Source organism: Rhinoderma darwinii, chromosome 1 (assembly GCF_050947455.1).
Source record: "Rhinoderma darwinii isolate aRhiDar2 chromosome 1, aRhiDar2.hap1, whole genome shotgun sequence".
Lineage (NCBI taxonomy): Eukaryota > Metazoa > Chordata > Amphibia > Anura > Rhinodermatidae > Rhinoderma > Rhinoderma darwinii.
This window is the reverse complement of record NC_134687.1, coordinates 22,815,966-22,838,955: the sequence shown is the minus strand read 5'-3', so window position 1 is coordinate 22,838,955 and position 22,990 is coordinate 22,815,966. Positions and strand designations below refer to the sequence as shown.

The 22,990-nt window shown below is 48.2% G+C and overlaps 2 long non-coding RNA genes across 3 annotated transcripts in view; both read left to right on the top strand.

Annotated features, from left to right (window-relative positions):
• LOC142719681 (uncharacterized) overlaps window positions 1-22,990 on the top strand; it is a 255,217-nt gene that overhangs the window by 6,306 nt on the left and 225,921 nt on the right. For both annotated transcript variants that reach the window (XR_012872889.1, XR_012872906.1), the window contains exon 2: window positions 917-976. This is a non-coding gene — a long non-coding RNA (uncharacterized LOC142719681). The remainder of the gene's footprint in view (window positions 1-916; window positions 977-22,990) is intronic.
• Window positions 3,199-7,014, top strand: LOC142719570 (uncharacterized). The gene is made up of 3 exons (XR_012872842.1): window positions 3,199-3,332; window positions 4,687-4,864; window positions 6,254-7,014. It is a non-coding gene; the product is annotated as an uncharacterized LOC142719570 (long non-coding RNA).

The following is a 22,990-nucleotide window of genomic DNA, read 5'->3' as shown; positions in this document are numbered from 1 at the left end:
AGCTCCCTCTCTCTCCCATCGGCGGACCGCAAATGCAATCGCCGGCCTCCGATGGGCTGTCATGGCAGCCGCGGGCCTAATAAAGGCCCCTAATAAAGCCCCCTAGGCCTGCCCTGGCTATATACCTATTAGGACGTGCCAGATTTACACTGACAGGAAATAATTCTTTGGTGGACTAAGTTACCAAAGCATCAGAGCGTAAAAATGATTAATAAAGATTACAGTTGAAAAAAATAAAAATTTTCCCATAAAAAGTGGTTTTGTTCAGTAAAAGTGTAAAAAATAAATACAAGTGCACATATATGGTATCGCCGCGACCGCAAGACCCAAATAATAAAGTTAACATGTAGAAACACACAAAAAACAATTGCGAAATTGCTATTTTTTTCCATTGCCCCCCAAAAAGTCATAATAAAAGTTAAGCCATAAGCTAAACAGTAGCAATCAAAACTACGCCTCGTCCCGCAAAAAACAAGCCCTCATATCACTGCACTGACGGAAAAATAAAAAATGACGGCTCTTGGAAAGCGACGATGCAAAAATAAATCATTTTAGTTCTGCAAAAGTCGTAAAACATAAAAACTCTACTTCTGTGGTGTCATCGTAATCGTACCGACACATAGAATAAAGGTAACATGTTATTTACCCGGCACAGTGAACGGCGTGAATATAAAACGTATAGAGCTAAGGTGGAATTTCAGGGTTTTTGTCACGAGAGCCGGATATCCCTCTATGACATGTATATATATATATATGCCTCAATACGGAACGAGACGCCCCTTTAATGATTCTCATCCCGCCAAACCAATGTGGTAACCAGTGAGTTCCTGCGCAGACTTCCTATAGGAATTGCTTTATTTCCTACAACAACTAATAGTTTGATATATTTGACAACTTTTCTTTCCATTCTTACCAGGACAAGCAGGAAATCCCCCGGTGGCCGGGAATTCTCTACAATACGATGACGCCTAGGAAGGTATGTTCTCTTACAACCTCTGATGATTAGGCAGAGCCGGTGTCTAAACCAGTGGTCACCAACCTGCGGCTCAGCAGCTGCTGTAGAACTACAACTCTCAGCATGCTCTGAGTTATAGTTCTTCATCATTATACTGGTATTGGATAACGACCTATTTCATATTGGCATGGCATTGTCTCTCCTGCGCCCTGTATTTCTTATGTATATTGACACCGGCTACATCTGGCGTTATCTAATCCCCTCTCATCATTATATACCTGGTATATGGGGTCTTCTAGTACAGCATACAATTGCAGCACATTGAGGATTTGCAGCATGTTAGTCATAGTTATTAGCATGATATATGGACAATTCCTCATCAGACAATTACATACATTACATACTGGAATGCTTTGTGGCATGCTGCAATAGTGTGAATGGTGTATTTATAGTAGCAGAAAAGTGAATGAGATTTGAACAAATCTCATGCACCCGCTGTAGAAAAAATCTGCAGTGAAAACCTTTCATAAATTGACCTGCAGTGTGAAGTTTAAATCATGTCAATTAATGCTGCAGATTTGTTGCTCTTTTGTTGTGGGTTTTCCCCATTGAATACAATAGGGATGTTAAATCCGCAGCAAATAGCAAGTGCTGTTACTTTTGCGGTGGAAACGCTGCAATTCCGCCGGAAAAAAAATCACGAATTAAATAAAAAGAAAACTTTTTTTTTTAAATGTAATAAAAAAGCTAATACTTGTCATAGCGACGCATTCTTCTGTTTTCTGTCTAGGTCGGCCTCCTGGGATGACTTTTCATCGCATGTGACTGCTGCAGCCAATGACAGGCTGCGGCAGTCACATGGGCCGCAGCATCATCCCCGGAGGCCGGACTGGTCAGCGGTAAGGATACAATTTCTTTTTTTTTCGAAGCAGAGATTGCACCCGAAAAACTGCACCACAATTTGGTGCAGTTTTCTGGGCGAAATTCCCTGCGGGTTTTAGGTCGGATACGCTGTATACTTTTACACAGCGTATTCTGACCCGTGGGAACATAGCCTAAGATAATTAGGAGGGGGCACTCATGAAGCCCCTGCACTGGGCCCACCAATGTGTTAAAATGGCCGTGTACTAGAGGGGGTTCCTGACAAGAGATGCTCCACTATGACATCCGTATACCCTAATAGTACATATAGAAAAGGGATGTGTGACTGATACATCCACATTAAATCACTATCCATAAGGCCCCTATAGATTGCAGACACAGATCTTGTTTGTGGGTCCCCCCAGGTCAGCCCTTCAGGAGCCGTTTAGTGGGTGTAATATTATGGGCCCCATAAATTGACTTTCATGGACTGTATATTATTTTTGTATTGACTTGGGAATATTTACATTCAGATAATTTTATTTAGTAAAATGTAATATTGCAGAATTCAGTCAGATTTGGGTTTTCATTGGACGCTGAGATTGTAATGTAAGTCACAGCGACTCCACATAAATCTCATTGTATTTCAATATCTTTCCAGGCGCAAAAATCCCGGTCTCTGCCCGTTGTGCCCCTTATGTTTTATATACCAGTGATTTACACATTTTATCACCATCCATCTCATGTAATGACAGAAAGCAGCGGAGGAATCAGGAGATCAATGTGTAAAGGATGTGATGTTCTCCCAGAGGTAGTGGATCCTGGGGATCAGGAGATCAATGTGTAAAGGATGTGATGTTCTCCCAGAGGTAGTGGATCCTGGGGATCAGGCGATCAATGTGTAAAGGATGTGATGTTCTCCCAGAGGTAGTGGATCCCGGGGATCAGGAGATCAATGTGTAAAGGAAGTGATGTTCTCCCAGAGGTAGTGGATCCCGGGGATCAGGCGATCAATGTGTAAAGGATGTGATGTTCTCCCAGAGTTAGTGGATCCCGGGGATCAGGAGATCAATGTGTAAAGGAAGTGATGTTCTCCCAGAGGTAGTGGATCCCGGGGATCAGGAGATCAATGTGTAAAGGATGTGATGTTCCCCCAGAGGTAGTGGATCCCGGGGATCAGGAGATCAATGTGTAAAGGATGTGATGTTCTCCCAGAGTTAGTGGATCCCGGGGATCAGCAGCCAAACAAGTCACAATACAATGCAGAACATATAGAGATTATATATATATTGTTTGTCGTCAGCATGGGGGGGGGGGGGGGGTTTAATTGTCACAAATTATTTCTTTGTTATTATCTAATAATAAATTATATATTCGGTTTATAGAGAAAAAGACATCAAACAGTGAATTTAACCGACATCGCTGGACTTGATGAACGCCGGATTATCAACTGTCTGGATTATTGGACAGATATTGTATATACACCGATCAGCCATAACATTATAACCACTGACCGGTAAATGGAATAACATTAATGATCTGGTTACAACGGCGTCTGACAAGGGGGGGGGGGATATAGGGCTCTTCCACACGCTGCGGAATTGACACGTTTTTTTTCCGGACGGTATTTCGGACAGAATAAACGCAGCAGAATACAGTAGCAGCATAGAGGATGGGATCTAACAAATCTCCTCCACATGCTGCAGAAATATTCCGAGCAGAGTTTGGCCTGCGGTGCGTATTTTTCGGACCGTCGCATGTCAATTCCTGCTGCGGAAAGTGTCCAGAATTGCTGCGTTTTTCAGAGGAGACGTCTCCATCTCCCAACATTGTGAAAAACGCAGCAAATTACGCACCATTTTCTGCCGTTAAAAACTCAGGAAATGGTGCGTTTTTGCCGCAGCGGAATGTCTGCGTTTTTCAGCTCGAATTTCTGCAGCAATTCCGTTGTGTGTGGACAAGCCCTTATTATGCAGTAAGTGAACAGTCAGTTCTTGGAGTTGATGTCTTGGATGCAGGAAAAATGGGCAAGTGTAAGAATCTGAGCCACATTGACAAGGGCCAAATTGTGATGTCTGGAACACACACACACACACACACACACACACACACACACACACACACACACATACACACACACATACACACACACACACACACATACACACACAGACACACACCCACGCACACACACACACACACACACATACACACACAGACACACGCACAAACACACACGCAGAAACAAACAAACACGCACATACACACACACACATGCACGTGCTATAGGTATAAACTGCTTTAAAAAGGACTTATCAGTAGATCATTGTATTTCCCATAAAACAACAATTCCGGAGAATCTTTTCTTAGAACTCTAAGTTGCGTCTTTCCTCTGTTATTCCTCCTGGAAATGTATGAATAAATCAACAACTGGCTGTTATCATTCCCCGTGTCATAGGGGCGTGTTTCTACAGACTCTGAAACTGTCCAATCAGTGCTGAAAATATCAGGCAGTGCAGAGCCACACCCTATTGACAAGGAGAATGGTAACACCCAGTTGTCAATTTATTCATACATTTTCAGGAGGAATAACAGAGGAACGGCACAACGCAGAGTTCTAAGAAAAGATTCTACAGAATTGTTATTTCTTGTGAAATTCTAGTATCCACTGATGAGTCCTTTTTATTGCAGTTTTCACTACGGGAAACAGGTTCAGGAGCAGTTTATTGGTTGGCGGCCAATGGATTTTCACGCTGAAGTTTCAGATCTTATTTCCCATTTTCCAGGCTGCGGGGGGTAGAGAGCAGCGGCGTGTCGCCTTTTCCTGGTAACATTGCCTCCAAATCTAACTGAAAATCTCCTTTTCACAGCACAAGGATTTGGGAGCCGAACTCTGAGCTCATTATTCATGCGGCTGCGGCAAAACTGACAAGACGATATAATATCATTCTCTCCGGCCCATGAGGAGCTGAAGACATGAAGTGACATGAAGTTGTGTTATTCTTGGGGGAGTCACACGGCTGATCCACGCAGAACCCCTATAGTGAGGTGAACATTTCCAGCTGATGTCATTATAGAATTAGAAAAACTCCATCTTCTGATATTTCATAATGGGAATTACTACATAAGGCCGGATTCACACCAACGTGGGGGAACTCAGACGTGAAAAACGTGACGTTCTTCACATCCGAGGTGCCCCCGTGCGAGTTCTGTTTTCACGGATCCCATAGACTTGAGTCTATTGAGGGATCTGTGAAAACGGAACAAAATAGGACATGTTCTATTTTATAACGGATCCCTTCACACGGTTGTTATAACGGCGGTCACATGGACGTTCTCTACATTCATCTGAATTCAGCCTTAGAAGAATGAAAGATCAGTCCATGTGAAGAGCAATAGTGAGAACTGGAGCTTTATATGAAGAACATGACATTTATCTATAAAGTGCAGCTAAACGTCTGACAAACTTCTGACCGGTCATAGAGAAATGTCAGAGGTTTGGATTGGTGGGGTCCGAGCACTGAGACCCCCACTAATCTCCAGAATGAAGCAGGTGAAGGTCTCGTGTGATCGCTCAGCTGCTTCGTGTCTGTTCGGCTTTTTCCGGAAAGCCGATGTAGCGGAGGACGGGCTCATAGACTTTCTATTGACTCCGCACACAGATACATTTATTTCCAGAAACAGCCGAACAGACAGGAACGGCTGAGCGATCACACGAGACCTTCAGCTGCTTCATTCTAGAGATTGGTGGGGGTCTCAGTGCTCGGACCCCCACCAATCCAGACTTCTGACCGGTCACTATGAGATGTCAGAAGTTTGTAAAACGTTTAGCTGCACTTTAATTGTAGAAATTCCAACAAGCAAACCAGCGAAATCCAACTTCCCCGTATCATGTGCAGATTTACAGTTCATTGGAGGAGAAATGTGCAGTTCACAATAGTCAGACGTTGTCCCTGCCATAACCGCTCCGTTATATGATAGTAATACCACTATACATTGCCTAGATAGTAGTGCCATACAGAGCGCACCGAGTACCCAACACAGTGCCTAAATAATACTGCCATACATTGCTCACATAACAATGTCATCCAGTATACGCAGAATACTACTATACAGTGCCATATAGTTCATGAAAAAGACTGCCATGCAATGCCAGGCCTCTGTGGTGTGTGCCATGCTGGCACTGGTCCAGATAGCAAGACTCATTGTGTCTGGAAGTTACATATGGAAGTATAGCATGTCCCCCAGACCCCTGTGGTGCCCCCCATACTTCCATACATCACTTCCAGAAGAAAGTAGTCTTGCTGTCCTGAAAGTGCCAGCATGGAAGTATGGCATGTACCACATAGGCCGAGGGTGAGGGCCATTCTTCCAGATGTCACTTTATACTATTTATTTTTATTATTATTGGGTTTATGATTTCCTTTTCCATTCTAGAACCGTTGACAGTCGGGATGATCCACAGGAGGATTCTGATAAAACCCAAATTGAGGCACCAGTATAGAAATCATCTGATAGTAGCACCAGCACCGCCCAGCAACAAACCCCTGAAGAGGTCAACATTCTGACAGCATCGTGAGTGGCTGCAGACACGCGGCCAAGTCGGCCTGCACCGCGGTGTAGTATGGGGCGTGGCGACCCGGCACCCACAACCAATCCATGATTAACACCAGTGTGCCGACTATCTGACCCGAAGAAGCTACAAATGTCCAGGGGCCGTCATCCTTCACAGTCTCGCGCCCCATCTACGACATGTGCCAGAAGACCGACAGCTACACTGGTAGAACATGCTGATTGCAGGGGTGGAGATCTTTGTTGCTCCAAACGACCCGTGGGACCTGTATCAGCATGTGGAGCAGCACAGATGGCGGGTGGCGTGTCCTTCTACCCCGACACATTACACAGCTGGACCACCACAACACCCTGACCATTACCAGCCGTATAACAGTCCTCCAACCCTGTTTCAGCAGGACGGGTACTATCAATCTGAATACCACGGCCCCCCACCCACTGGCCAATCACACAGTGGCCCATACCCAGCAGCTCAGACTGGACCTGGACATGCAGAGTGCAGCTCAGGACCTCCAGCAGCGTCGACCTCTCTGAGTGCTGAACTGTTTGACATGTGATCTTCTTTCCTCATGTGATTGTTCTGCTCAGGTCTGGGCTGTTGTAAATGTCATTTTTGCCCCATGTCGGTGATACTTGTTTATTTTGTTTATTGAATATAAATGTTCCTAAAACAAGAATGTCTGCTGTCATATATAAGGGACTTGTTTTGGGTTGTGGTCTGGTTGGGGGATTATGTCCCGGTATTAGAAATTGATAAATTATCCTCAGAAAAGACACTCAATATCCAATCGATGTTGGAACCGCACAACACCGCCAGAGAGCTGTTCAATTGTCCCGGTGCCGGAGCTGCAACGAAGCAGCTGATCTGCGGCGCTGCCGGGTGTTTCACCAACACTGATCTGATATTGAGGGCGAGTAAAGGTCATCAATAGCGAAATTTCTTGCAACCACAGGGTCGGGGGGTTGCCTATAAGGGTTTGTTCTCATCTGCGTTGGGGGCTACACCCGGGGCCTCCGTCGCAGATTCCGTGAGAAGCAGTGGAGAGAAAAGTCCTGCGCTAGTCCTATACGTTTGGACTATTTTTTTTACTTCAGATATTACTTTTCAGTAACGAGGGTGTCCACAAGGATGAGTATGGGGTCAACAGCACTGGGTGTCCAGGATCCCAGGCTGCATGCCTGTAAACCACCATAGGGGGCGCACTGCTCTCTTAATTACCGTCATTAGTATATTGGTGACTCAGAATGACGGGAATCAGAGGTAAGTGGTTGGCTAGTTCTGTGGGCATGTGTACTACAATGGAGGCGTGCGCCTGGCCCTGTAATGTGGGTGGTGCTAATATAGGTACGCTGTGTCTGCTGCTGATATGGGTACACTGTGGCTGCTGCTGATATGGGAGGACAGTGGCTGGTGCTGATATGGGGGGACAGTGGCTGGTGCTGATATGGGGGGACAGTGGTCAGCGCTGATATGGGGGGACAGTGGTTGGTGCTGATATCGGGGGACAGTGGCTGGTGCTGATATGGGGGCACTGTGGCTGGATCCTTTACATGGGCTATATTGACACTGACTGTGACTGGGAAGTGTGTGTTTGCATTGGACCATGTGTGTGTCTTGGGGGGGGGGGGGGGTATAAGCGTGCGGCTACATACCAGACAATACACTCCATTATAAAAAATAAAAAAGTAATAAACACATTATTATAATATGACATTTCTCAGTCAGAGTAAATCACAAAAAAAAATAGTATTTATTTAACATGAACAATCTGGGGAACTTGGACGATGGACTGGATCGGCTTTAACCGGCTGAATACAGAAGAAAACTTTCCGCCTTCTTACTACAACTTCTGTTTTATGACTTGCGGCAGCTTCAATATTATTATACTTGTTTTACATTTGTGTTTGTCTTTAGTCTAATTCCATTGCACTGATTTCTGTGATTTGTAATGTATTTGTTGTCATTTATTATTCCTGTTTTTTATATATTTTTGTTATTTTAGAATGGGCTGTCTGCGTAATACATGGAAATGCCGGGTCCTCCAGAGGTGGAGAATCTCTTTGTAGCTGCTCTCTGCTCCGGCCTATAGATGAGAGTCCAGTAAGCCCAGCGTAATGTAGGCGCAGCCGTAATGAAGCAAGCGCATGACTAGGTGTTTGGGAGTTCTAGGCTATTATGTATTAGGTATTATGTGTTAGGCTATATTTGTAGGGATGGGAGGGTTATGTGAAAGGGGGCATGGGGCAAAATGTATCTATATGTGGTGGGTGGAGAATAAAGTATATAAGTCCATGCGGGGAAGAGGCAGCCCTCTTTCCCGCTGGACAACAGGAGAAATTTTTGTCCTGTTACTATATTTAAAAGACAAATATACAGATTAATATTTCTACTTACCTGATGGAAGCGGCGATGGAGACAACGATGGCCAGGATCCGCGATGCAGCGATGCAGCACGGCGTGGGATGGCTGGATGCGCTGATTGCCGGGGCTCTTCCTCCGGTTCCAGCGGCTGGAGAGGAGAGTGAGGGACGCAGCAGCAGGCGTTCCAGGCCTCAGGAGAGGCCTTCATCTGCAGAGACGCCTCGGTCTGGTCGGCGCCGAGGGAGCCCCTCCAGGGACCCTCCTCCTCCTGCTGGTCCGGAGCTGCACCCTGGCGTCGGTCCACGGAGGTCTGGGAGGAATCCCATCAGGCGGGCGAGACCGGAGGTGACAGGAGGGGGGGGGCCGCGGCGGCCATCTTCCTCCCTCCTGTCTTCAACAACAACGCCGGAAGTGGAGGCGGGACCGGATGCGCGCGCAAGACCGGATGCGCGCACAGGACCGGATGTGCGTGCGGGGCCGGATGCGCGCGCAGGTCCGGAAGTGACGGCTTTCTCCGGCGCCGATGCTCCAGGTGCCGGAGGAGCTCAGCGGACAGACATCAGGACACCAGCGCCGACCCGCAGGAAGAGGCGGGCGGCATCTAGATGGGGAGCGAGATCGCCTCCTGCAGGAGCAGGGAGGCGTGCGGCGGCGACAGCGACCGGAGGTACCCGGGCAACTTCTTGGAATGACGCCGGGCCCCATCCGGACGAGGGGGGGCAGCGGTCTGCTATACAGGCAGCGACGACTACAAGAAGATTTTATTTTGACAGCCCTGCAGAAGGACTGGATCGGCAGGGCTGTCGTTCTGAATATGCCACGCCACCAGGGGGTGGCAGGATCGTGGACGGGCCGCATTCCGCGGAGCCTAGAGCAGCAGCGACTGGAAGTGCGGGGAGCTACGGGGAGCGTGGGGTGCAGGAGCACCACTCCCTAGGATCGTCACGACCGACGCCTGGATTATCTGGAGTGATGGACGCGTCCGCTGGGAGGTCACCTCAGGGACGTACGGGTGAGTCTACCACTGATGTGGTGCCGGGGATGTGTGGGGGGGATGTGGGGGGGATATTGTCAATGTCACAGATGCAATTGTTGTTTAGAGGGATGCAGGAGTATTTTATGAGAATTGTGCCAGGCGTAGAGCAGTCGCCAGCGAGGGTATGGGGCGCTGCTAGTGAGGCGTCTGCTAGTGCGGCAGGGAGTGCGGTTGCTAATGAGGCGATTTCTGGTGCAGCTGCGGCAGTGATTGCGGGTGTTAGTGAAGTGGCGCCGGTTGTGGGTGCCGTAGTGGCTGTGGGAAAAGCAGTTGACGAGGCGGCTAGTACAGCTAAGAAGGTGGTGGAGGATGTGCGTTTGGCTGACGCCGCTAAAGGTGAGGTTTATGTGTGTTTTGAGGGCCCGCTGGGGGCACATTTGAAGGTGGAGATTAGGGAAAAGATATGGAAAGATGAATATGTTGAGATTTTTTCTTTGCTGCCGTTAGAGAAGTTTAATTTGGACCGGTGGAAACCGGATGAAAGTAAGAAGGAGGAGGAGGAGCGGCGGCGGTATCGTTTGATTCCACGGACTTTTGCGAATTGGCTGCAGGCCTTCGCTATCTTGGCTAGTGTGGTGGGTGAGAAGGCGCCGGAGAACTGTTCGGCGCTATTCTGTTATATGGATTCGGTAGGGGAGGCGTATCGTGTATACGGTGGTAATGCGTGGTTGCGGTATGACGAACAGTTTCGTCAGCGGAAGTCGGTGCGCCCGTCGTTGCGATGGGATCACAAGGATATCAGTTTATGGATGCGTCTGATGTCTGCGCCAAAACAGGGGCAGCAGCCCTTTCGTGATGCGGCCGGCGGTCAGGGGTCAGCAGCGGGTCGGTCAGGATCCTCAGGAAAGGGGTGTTGCTGGCAGTATAATGAGGGGCATTGCAAGTTCGGCCCAGATTGTAGGTACAAGCACGAGTGCTCCGGTTGCGGAGGCGCCCATGGTTTGTCCAGATGCTTCAAGAAGCATAAGGGCAGGCAGGGAGATGCTGAGCAGAAGAGGGGCGACGCCGGTGAGGGTGGAAAGGATGCTCCCGTTTTTAAGGGGCTATCCAAATAAGAAAGTGGCGGAATTGTTGTGGTTAGGATTTTCAGAAGGTTTTCGGATTCCTTGTACGTCGGTTGGACGTGACGGGGTAGTCCGTAATTTGTCGTCTGCTTTGGCGCGGCCTGATCTGGTTACGGATAAGCTGCTGAAGGAGGTGGCTTTGGGCCGCATGGCGGGGCCGTTTTCCTCCCCGCCTGTTCAGAATTTGCGTGTTTCCCCGTTAGGTTTGGTTCCAAAAAAGGAGGTGAATAAATTCCGCCTTATTCATCACTTGTCTTATCCGGAAGGCGAGTCGGTGAATGACGGCATTGATCCGGCCCTGTGCGCGGTCAGTTACACTAACTTTGATGCGGCGGTTGTTTGGGTTCGGAAATACGGGAAGGGCTCTCTGTTAGCGAAAACTGACATTGAGGCCGCTTTTCGTTTATTGCCGGTGCATCCGGATAGTTTTTGTTTGCTGGGATGTTATTGGCAGGAGGAATATTTTGTGGATTGTTGCCTCCCGATGGGCTGCTCCATTTCATGCGCTTATTTTGAGATGTTTAGCACGTTTTTGGAGTGGGTGGTCCGTCGGGAGGCGCAGGTGCAATCTGCCCTACATTATCTGGATGATTTCCTGTTTATCGGTCCGCCGGGTACCTATGTGTGTGCAGGATTGCTACACACTATGGAGAGAGTGGCAATGGATTTTGGGGTACCTTTGGCGCCTGAGAAAACTGAGGGACCCACGACGGTCATTAAGTTTTTGGGAATCATGATTGATTCAGATAACATGGAGTGTCGCTTGCCTGATGATAAGTTGCTGGAGATGAGAGAGTTGGTGGCGAGTGCGCTGCGCAGGAAGAAGATACAATTGCGGGACTTGCAATCCTTGTTGGGGCATTTGAATTTCGCTGGTAGGATTATGCCCATGGGGCGGGTGTTTTGCAGGCGGTTGGCGAATGCTACCGCAGGGGTGCATTCCCCTCATCATTTCATTAGGTTGTCGGCGGAGTTGAAAGCTGACTTGTTGGTGTGGGGGGAGTTTTTGCAGACCTATAATGGGCGGTCGGTGCTCATGTATCAGCCGGTGTCTAGTGTGGACTTGGAGCTGTATACTGATGCATCAGGTGCATGTGGATTTGGGGCTTATTTCCAGGGGCAGTGGTGTGCAGGAGTTTGGCCTGATACATGGCATGAATGTGGTTTTGTCCGTAACTTGGCTCTGCTGGAATTGTTCCCGATTGTGGTGGCTGCGGAGTTGTGGGGGGATTGTCTGCGGGACCGGAGAGTGCGTTTCGTATGTGACAATCTAGGTGTCGTTCAGGCTGTTAATGCGCAGACAGCTAATTCTCCGCCAGTCGTGCGACTATTGCGACATTTAGTTTTGAGAGGTCTGATGTTGAATGCGCATTTTGTGGCAGTGCATATTCCTGGGGTGCTGAATTCTGTGGCTGATTCCCTTTCTCGTCAACAGTGGGACAGGTTTCGTCTGCTGGCGCCGGGGGCGGAGTCTCATGGCCTGCCTTGTCCAGAGCATCTGTGGAAGGTGGTGTGACAATGGCGATGTCGCTTGTGGAAAGGTCGGTTAGTGCGGTCACGTGGCAGAGGTACAGTGCGGTGTGGCAAGTATGGGAGACGTTGTTGGAAAATGCGCAGGCAGGTATTGCAGATCGGCAGGCGTGTGTGCTGTATTTTATAGGAAATGCGTACAGTGAGGGGTCGTCTGCAGCAATGGTCGCTCGCAGTTTGTCGGCCTTGGCTTTTTGGTTTAAGAAGAAAGGTGAGGAGGACGTGACTAAGTCCTTTCTGGTGCGGCAGGCAATGAAGGGTTTCAGGAGGGGTTCCGCAGTTAGGGATCTCAGGAAGCCGGTGTCATTTGAGCTGTTGGTAGCGATTTGTGAATTGTTGAGGGAGGTTTGTGTTTCAGCATTTGAAGTGCGGCTATTTACACTGGCCTTTTCTTTGGCTTTCTTTGGGGCGTTCCGGATATCGGAGTTGGTGTCGGCCAGTAAGAGTGTGGCAGGGGGTTTATTGTATGCTGATGTGGATTTGGATGGCTCCTGCCTTTCTTGTTTGCTCCGTAGATCTAAGACAGATCAGGAGGGGAGAGGTTTTGTGGTGCGTTTGTATGAGTTACCAGGGTCGCGGGTGTGCCCGGTCCGCTGTTTTCGGGAGTTTGTTGCGGTGAGGCCTGAGGGCCCGGCATCCTTGTTGGTTCATGCAGACGGGCTGTCTCTGTCAAAATTCCAGTTTTCACAGGTGTTCAAAAAATGTATCCTGTTGTCCGGCAGAGGGGGAGCAGGTTTTAGCTCTCATTCCTTTAGAATTGGCGCAGCTACGGAAGCAGCTCGGTGGGGTTTATCCCCGGCGATGGTTAAGAAGATTGGTAGGTGGGAGTCAGACAGATACAGGTTGTATGTGCGGCCTCACTTGCTTTGAGGCGGTGGTGATAAGATGTGCTGGAGGTGGATATGGAGTAGTTACGTTGTTGTTTTGTGTTGTTTTAGGTGCAGGTCCCTGCTTGATATGGATCATGGGGCACTCCTACGTACACTGGGGAGGTGTGCGTGCTGATGTTCGTCCGGCCGGACGGCAGTTGGGCATGGATCACGCAGAGGTGCAGGTCAGATGGTTGGGCCTGCGGGGCATGCTGTGGTGTAGGCTGTTACCAGAGGTACAATTTTATGCGGGATTGGACAGGGCGCCGGATATCTTAGTGGTGCACCTTGGCGGCAATGATTTGGGCATTCGGTCGTCCAGGGATTTAGTGAGGGATGTGAAGATTGACCTTTTGCGGTTGTGGTCGGCGTTCCCAGGAGTGGTTATTGTATGGTCTGATATTGTGGCTCGCAAGGTGTGGCGGCAGGCACGTTCCATACATAGCTTAAACAAAGCGCGAGCAAAGGTCAACAAGGTAGTTGGCAGGTTTGTGGCACGCAATGGCGGTGTTGTGGTGAGGCATAAGGAGTTGGAGGGTAGAGAGGTAGGTTTCCTCAGGGCGGATGGTGTTCATCTAAACGAGGTGGGTCTGGATATGTGGACCTTGGACATTAAGGAGGGCATGGAGAAAGCCCTGCAGTTGTGGAGGGACAATCATGTGTAAGGGGTCACACATGATTGTCGTGGCGGTAGGAGGAGGGGTCTTTGGAGGCACGGAATGAGAAGGAGAAGCAACAATGGAGATTGTTGCAAGAGAACTCGGGGCGTTTAACCCGGGATAGTATTGGAGGGGCTGGGGAGTGGTTACCCAGCTCATATATATTCCTGATGGGCAGGGTCCCCAGGAAGGGAGAGAGAGGTCTTGGACATGGTTGGTGCCCTCGGGTCAGGTGCAGAACGGCTGTAGGGTAAGGGGTCCAGACCTAATAAGGAAACGATGGAGTTTAATGATTGAAGTGCCTTCAAGGATCCTTTATCTGGAGTTGGGAAATAGAGCAGGATGTTATCATGGAGTTATGATGTGTTTATGGTTATGCTCTTTTTCAGAAAAAAGGTGTGTTTAATAAATGGCTGCTGTGGCCTTTACACCAAAATTCATGTGTGGTCTCTTATTGGGGTTTGGGGTGTAAGGTCGTAGATAGCGGAAGCATCAAACATACCTTAAGTCAAGTAAGCCCAGCGTAATGTAGGCGCAGCCGTAATGAAGCAAGCGCATGACTAGGTGTTTGGGAGTTCTAGGCTATTATGTATTAGGTATTATGTGTTAGGCTATATTTGTAGGGATGGGAGGGTTATGTGAAAGGGGGCATGGGGCAAAATGTATCTATATGTGGTGGGTGGAGAATAAAGTATATAAGTCCATGCGGGGAAGAGGCAGCCCTCTTTCCCGCTGGACAACAGGAGAAATTTTTGTCCCGCCCGCCCTCCCAGTATTTTCTCCTGTTTATGGGAATTTGTCGGTTGGGGTTTTGTTTTGTCACAGTAGCAATGGCGGTAGGAGGAGGGGTCTTTGGAGGCACGGAATGAGAAGGAGAAGCAACAATGGAGATTGTTGCAAGAGAACTCGGGGCGTTTAACCCGGGATAGTATTGGAGGGGCTGGGGAGTGGTTACCCAGCTCATATATATTCCTGATGGGCAGGGTCCCCAGGAAGGGAGAGAGAGGTCTTGGACATGGTTGGTGCCCTCGGGTCAGGTGCAGAACGGCTGTAGGGTAAGGGGTCCAGACCTAATAAGGAAACGATGGAGTTTAATGATTGAAGTGCCTTCAAGGATCCTTTATCTGGAGTTGGGAAATAGAGCAGGATGTTATCATGGAGTTATGATGTGTTTATGGTTATGCTCTTTTTCAGAAAAAAGGTGTGTTTAATAAATGGCTGCTGTGGCCTTTACACCAAAATTCATGTGTGGTCTCTTATTGGGGTTTGGGGTGTAAGGTCGTAGATAGCGGAAGCATCAAACATACCTTAAGTCATGAAAGGGGGACCCCACTATTAACTCTGTATTCCCTAAAAAAAAACAAATCCTAATTCCTCTCTCGTTTTCATGTATACAGTAAATAATAGTGTAGTACCGTGTTAGCCAGAGACAATATGAAATGTTAAATACTTTTGTGTCAAAAAAGACAAAGTATAATAGGTATGATACCTTTATTGGCTAACCATAAAAGTTCTATATGCGGCTTTCAGAGCACAGAGGCCCCTTCTTCAGGCAGTTTACAAATGAATGACTTAGAAAAAAGCACAACATTTAGATGTTACACAAAGACAATTAGTACATGAGGTGATACATCATTAAGATAAGCCGGGGCAATAAAACTGGGGTTATAGGGGTGATGACTTAGGAGATAAGGGATCTGGAGTCAGTCTGATGGGGGACGTGACGTGAGTCCATGTAGTGGCTCATAAATCCAGGTGTTAGATTGAGGCCTTGTGTCAATGACTGGAATTTTATCATCATCTTGAATTCCCAAATTTTTCTTTCTCTGTTGTTTTTAAAATGACCCTTCAGAATGAGTACCTTTAAATCTGCCAAACTGTGGTCTGGTCCAGAGAAGTGTTTTCCCACGGGTGTATCCACCTCCTGTTTTATTGTATGTCTGTGAAGATTCATCCTGGTTTGTAGTTTTTGTATTGTTTCTCCAATGTAGATTCCTTTATTGATGCACCTTGTACACAGGATCATGTATACTACATTGGAGGATGTACAGGAGAACGTGCCAGTGATTTTATAGTCCTGCTGCGTGTTTGGTATCTGGATGGTGTTTGATGACCAGATGTTGGTACAGGTCTTGCATTTTCTACTGTTGGAGGGACAGTGCCAGTCTCTGATGGTGGTGAGAGGGACTTCTGACCAGGAGATTCCTTAGGTTTGGTGGCTGTTTGTAGGCAAGGAGAGGTAAATCCGGGAATATTTCCTTCAGTTTATTGTCTTTGTTAAATATAGGTTGGAGATCAGCAGCAATTTTCCTCAAGATGTTCATTTGGGGGTTGTATATGACCACTAGGGGCGCCCTGCTGTTGTCTTCCTTCTTTTTGTACTCCAGAAGATTGCTCCTTGGAATTCTTGTTGCTCTGTAGATCTGATCATCTATAATCCTTGGATGGTATCCCTGTTGTAAGAATGTATTCCTCAGTAATAACAGGTGTTGTTTTGTGTCTTCACAGTCTGAACAGATCCGTATGTATCGCAGAGCCTGGCTGCATCATCTACAGCCAGGCTCTGCGATACATACGGATCTGTTCAGACTGTGAAGACATCATCTACAGCCAGGCTCTGCGATACATACGGATCTGTTCAGACTGTGAAGACACAAAACAACACCTGCTATCACTGAGGAATACATTCTTACAACAGGGATACCATCCAAGGATTATAGATGATCAGATCTACAGAGCAACAAGAATTCCAAGGAGCAATCTTCTGGAGTACAAAAAGAAAAAAGACAACAGCAGGGCGCCCCTAGTGGTCATATACAACCCCCAAATGAACATCTTGAGGAAAATTGCTGCTGATCTCCAACCTGTATTTAACAAAGACAATAAACTGAAGGAAATATTCCCAGATTTACCACTCCTTGCCTACAAACAGCCACCAAACCTAAGGAATCTCCTGGTCAGAAGTGCCCTCTCATCACCATCAGAGACTGGCACTTTTCCTTGCAATAATAGAAAATGCAAGACCTGCACCAACATCTGGTCATCAAACACCATCCAGATACCAAACACGCAGCAGGACTATAAAATCACTGGCACGTTCTCCTGTACATCCTCCAATGTAGTGTACATGATCCTGTGTACAAGGTGCATCAATAAAGGAATCTACATTGGAGAAACAATACAAAAACTACAAACCAGGATGAATCTTCACAGACATACAATAAAACAGGAGGTGGATACACCCGGGGAAAACACTTCTCTGGACCTGATCACAGTTTGGCAGATTTAAAGGTACTCATTCTGAAGGGTCATTTTAAAAACAACAGAGAAAGAAAAATTTGGGAATTCAAGATGATGATAAAATTCCAGTCATTGACACAAGGCCTCAATCTAACACCTGGATTTATGAGCCACTACATGGACACACGTCACGTCCCCCATCAGACTGACTCCAGATGCCTTAACCCCTAAGTCATCACCCCTATAACCTCCGTTTTATTGCTCCGGCTTATCTTAATGATTTATCACCTCATGTACTAATTGTCTTTGTGTAACATCTAAATGTTGTGCTTTTTTCTAAGTCATTCATTTGTAAACTGCCTGAAGAAGGGGCCTCTGTGCTCTGAAAGCCGCATATAGAACTATTATGGTTAGCCAATAAAGGTATCATACCTATTATACTTTGTCTTTTTTGACACAAAAGTATTTAACATTTCATGTTTTCATGTATAGTAATGGAACGAGTGAACAGAATTGTTTGTGCAGAGCTTCCGGATCCACAAAAGCATCCAAAACTTCATAGTATCATTAAAGGGTGTAAGATTCATGGTCCATGCGGACATTTAAACGCAATAGCTTCTTGCATGGAAAACAAAAAGTCTTGGGGGGCAGAGCCTAGCTGCCGAGGAGAATGGCTGCTTGAAGACCTCGCTCCTGCTACAATATCTGCTGAAAGCGGCACACCACAAAGCTAACCAGCCGAATTTGGCCAGCTGAAATCTGCACAACCTCAGGAAGCTTACCGGGCACCGCTCCTGCTGGTCTGGGACCTCAATCCTCTGTTTCGGAGACCAAACAGAGTCTGGGCTATAACGGCCGCGTGTCATGGGAGCGGCGTCCCCGGATTTAATCAATTGCCATCTGCTAGTGTACACCTTCCCCTGTCATACTCACTATACAGGAGAGCCGACTTGGCATATTGATTTGGGCACACATTCTCCCTCATTTAAGGGTCCACGCATCCGAGGCCTTCTCTGCTTCTGAAGCAGCGGTGTAAATTTTCAGATGTCGGCCGCCCCACTGCATAACATCAGACGTGTGAGCTGTAGAGAGAGATTTCGGTCTGCTGGCAGATACCCCTCCTTACTGATTGATGTGCCCCTGTGCATTTATATATTTGTTTAACGTGGAAGATAGTATTTCCTACACCTTTCATCTGCATTTCTTTAATTCTCTAAAGGATCAGCTATAATTTCTAAACGCAGAGACAAAGCCGCTCCTAGAAAACGAAAGCCTCATGCACACAAACGTATTTTTGTGGCCGCAATTCACCCTCAAATCTGCAGGTGAATTGCGGCCCCATTCATTCAATGAGCACATGCACACGACCGTGGTTTCCATGGTCCGTGCATGGCCCAGAAGCCTGGACCGCAAAAAGAACGGACATGTCTTATTACGGACATGTTTTTAGGCTCATAGAAATTAATGCACGGCCCGCGATGTGCGGGCGGCCCGCGGGTGACACTCCAACCCGAAAATCACGGCCGTGCACATGGCTATGGTTGTGTGCATGAGGCCTTACTGAAGCCCAGCACTTTCACAAGACTAGATAGCACTTTGTCGGTTGCTTCTCTTGCCCAGAAATACAGGGACAATCTGTCCCTCACAACTCCCCGCAAAACCTTAGTGGGGTGCCATCTGAGGATAGAGACTCTAATTTTGATTCTAGAGACAACAGAGACAGTGCTAAATGGACAGGGGCACCCTATTCTACGGCTTCACCAGCAAGCAGAGACCTGGTCTGCAAAAAATCCCCTCTAACTGTCGCTGTTATGTTGTCTCAATTATTGACAGATGAACCTTGTGATATTACTCAGTTTCCTTCATCTGAAAGGCATGTTAGTCCTACTCCAAAATGGCATAAATAAGAGCGTTTCTTCGTTGGTCCGTAAACTACAAGCCAACGTTAATGATTTGGAAGATCGTACTGACCACTTAGAACGTAAGATGGAAGACTTTTCAGTTGCACACAATGAACTTGTGGACACTCATAATACATTTAAAGATGATGTCAACTGGCTCAAAAATAAGGCCACGGACGGTGAAGATCGTTCAAGACGCAATAATATTAAAATACGGGGCATTCCAGAGGAGGTGTCTCCCACTGAGCTTGCTAGCTACTTGAGAGGGTTGTTTCTTGCTATGGTACCGACTCTCTCCGACTTAGATTTGACGATTGATTGGGTTTATAGAATACCTAAACCGAAAGCGGCCGCGGACAAGGTGCCTAGAGACACGTTGGCTAGAATACATTTCTACCATGTAAAAGAGAGATTGATCTTTGAGGCCAGAAAACTGGGAACTACCGCCTCATACTCTTATTTCACTATTCCCGGATATCTCAGATGCCACCCTGCGAGCCTGGAGAGATTTTCTTCCAGTTACCAGGACCCTAAGAGATCACGGCATCAAGTACAAATGGGGATTTCCTACAAAGTTATTGATAACCCATAATGGAACACGCGCCATTGCTGCCTCTGTGGAGGAAGGAATACCGATTATGTCTGTTCTCAGTTTATTACTTTCTGGTTCACTCTGTTTTTTTATTTGATATATTATCGGCTCTGTGTTGTGGCTGCTGTGCATTTACTTTTTCAGGATATGTTACTTACAAATGCTTTGTCTAGAACGATGTGTCTTGTTATTGTGCTGGTGTTGACCTGCTGGCACTTCGACACGCTTAATGGCATCTGTCCTCTGACTCCTACATATGGTATTACGCTTCTCTTCATTTAATGTCAGGGGACTCAATAGCCCCTTTCAAAGAAGTTTATTGTGGCGAGAGGCTAAGACTTTAAAATGGGACATTTTACTGGTGCAAGAAACACATTTCCATGTGGATAAAACTCCTAAACATTTCCCACATATTTTTACATCCACTTGTCCGGCTAAACGTAAAGGAGTTATGATCGCTGTTAAGAATACGGTAGCTTTCACCTTTAAATCTCTTATCAGTGATCCGCAAGGGAGATACTTGGGATTGGTATGCAAAATTAATAACGTTTTGTACACTATATATAATGTGTATTTTCCCAACATACGCCAACATCATTATCTGAACTCCCTCTTGCCAAAAATAAATTCTTCTGCGCAGGGTCAGTCGGTTATAAGTGGGGATTTTAACATGACCATTGACCCGGATATAGACTCCACTGCTAGAAAAAGACAGTCTTTTCATTTTGCTAGAGGAGGGTTTGTTAGTAGTGTGGAGGTGCCAACATGGAGGTGAGAGGGTCTATCCCTTCTTTTCCTCCCCTCATGTTTCATACTCTAGGATAGACTTGTTCCTGGTAAATAATAGGGTACTCCTACAGTCACAATCCACTGTGATTGGACAAAAAACTTGGTCTGACCATGCCCGAGAAAATGTCTTCTTCCCAATGGCGTTTAAATGATTACATACTCCATCATTCTAACCATCGTAAGTCCTTGATAACAGAACTGACTCATTATTTCTCCTCTAATGTGAGTTCTGTTTCCTGTCCCTACATCTTGTGGGATGCTCACAATGCATTTATAAGAGGGATGTTAATTAAGGCTTGTTCTTTGCAGACACTGAATCGCCTAGGGAGAGTGTCAGGGACTGCAAGGGGTTAAGAAAGGATGGAACGGTTTAAAATAATGCCCAGGACCAGGATTGGTTAACAAGGAGTAAGAGGGGCGTGGTTAAGAAGATATAAGGCAGGGGTTTGGAGCAGAAACCCCTCTTACCTTCAAGCTGCAGTGGAAGAAACACCTTTGCTGCTGCTGTGGAGATTCAGAGCGTGTTCTTTCAAGAAGATGGCAGAAGAACTGTTGCGGAAGGTGGCACAGCGGGTAGTGTCGGAGGGACCTGCCTGGCTGGAATCCCTGTTGGAGGAAGGAGAGAAGCGAGGTTCAGAGCGCGGCACGGAGCATTCGGGAGCGGCTACTCGAGGTAGGCCGCAGCGCGTTACACGCCCTCCGGTTCGACTGAGCCCTAGCCCCGTTGCTATGAGGGGTGCTGTGACTGCTGCACAGTCATGCGGTGGTCCCAGCAGGTCCCCTAGGCCTATGTCGACGGGTGCTTCGTCGGTCGACATAGTGCCCCCTCCCGCCCACTCGTCGCGCTGGCGTCCTTCCCCATGGCGGTAAGAGGGCGGCTGTTAAACCGGCACGGGCTCGGTATAACCCGCCTCGAGCTGCTGTTGCGGGCGCGGTGGCAGCGGTCGATTTTCGTGACAGTGGGGTGAATATGGCGGACACAGGTGATTGGTCCGACATGGTTGCTTACCATGCGGCATGTTCACAGGAGCTGGGACTTGCTTCTGGTGCCTGTGTGCAGCCGGGGTCGGCGCCATCTTTCCCCGTGCTGTTCTCTGCGCAGCCAGAATTTGCGGCGGGGAGAACAGGGGCGGGACGTCCTGGCAGGCGCAGTGCGGCCAGGAAACAAGATGGCGGCTCAAATAAAAAGAAGATGGCGGCGGGTTCGGGGAAGCGGGCGGTGAGCAAACAGCCCAGCCAGGGGGCGGGGGCTTCTGCGGTGCCTGTCGCTTCTCCACCCCGGTCCCCCCCGGGCCCCTGTCAGCATGGGTTAAGGCCAGGGGGGGAGTGTGCTAGGAAAGATGGGGTCGAGGGTGTTTTGGACTCGATTTGCCCTTCTCCTGCCTTGTCATCTTTTTCTCCTGCAGGTCCAAGAAGGGAGCGTTCCAGGCGAGGGAGGAAACGCCGGGCTGGAGGACATCGCCGGCACGGCCATCATAGACGTCGCAGATCGGGTGACGTGAAGAGGCGTGGTCGGCGGTATTCCTCGTCTTCCAGCGATGGATTCTCCTCCTCGTCGGCGACGACGTCTGCATCGTCAGGATCGTGGAGGAGGTCGTCGCGGAGATCATCACGGCCGCAGAGACGCAGTCGACGCCGGGAGGTGCAGCGCTTGTCGGTGGATCAGGAGCAGCTGTCCCAGGTTGTCCCTCCCGCCGGGCCGGTGGAGGAGGTGCAGGCCGTGGTTCCAGTGCCGCGGCAAGTGGCTGAAGGACCCTCTGGAGTCGGTGGGACCTCTGGGAGCGGTGAGTCGGCCTGCGGTGACGCATGGCTTAATAAATCTAATGCATCGGGTGCGGATTTGATTTCTGTTTTAAAAGCCGTGGTGGCTGGGTTAAAAGTGAATGAGGGAACGTTGTGTCCCTCGGTGCCACCAGAGGGAGCTATGCCCCCGTCTGAGAAAGAGAATGCTTTAGCTAGTTTGACGTTTAGAGATTCATTGTTTTGTGGAGTCGCTCCTCTCGGGACTCATTTGTCAGCTGAGATCAAGGACAAGATTTGGAGGAATGAATTTGTGGATATTTGGTCCTTGGTCTCGGTGGGGCAGGTGACTGTCGACAAGGAGCGGGATTTTGAGAGAGGTTCAGATAGGAAAGCGAAAGTCGCGAAAACATTTGGCAACTGGGTACAGTGTTACGCTACACTGGCTCATGTTATTTGCCAACGCTATCCTGGGAAAGGGGCCGAGTTGTTTGTCTATTTTGACACAATTTTCAGCGCCCACAGGCCGCACGGTGGTGCGGCCTGGTGGCGATATGATGAAGAATTTCGGCGTCGTTTGGCTTTGTCGCCTGATATTAGTTGGGCGACGAAGGCAACGGACGTGTGGTTGCAGCTTATCTTAGCGCAAGGGAGCAGGCAACAACGCCCCTTTCCCAGTGCGGCCGCAGCTCCGGGCCCCGCCCCTGGAGTTGCGGCCGCTAGGCCCACGGGTGCCTGTTGGCTCTACAACGAGGGCCACTGTCGTTTCTTTGCCACGTGCAAATTCCGACATGAATGCTCCATCTGTGGGGGCGCTCAT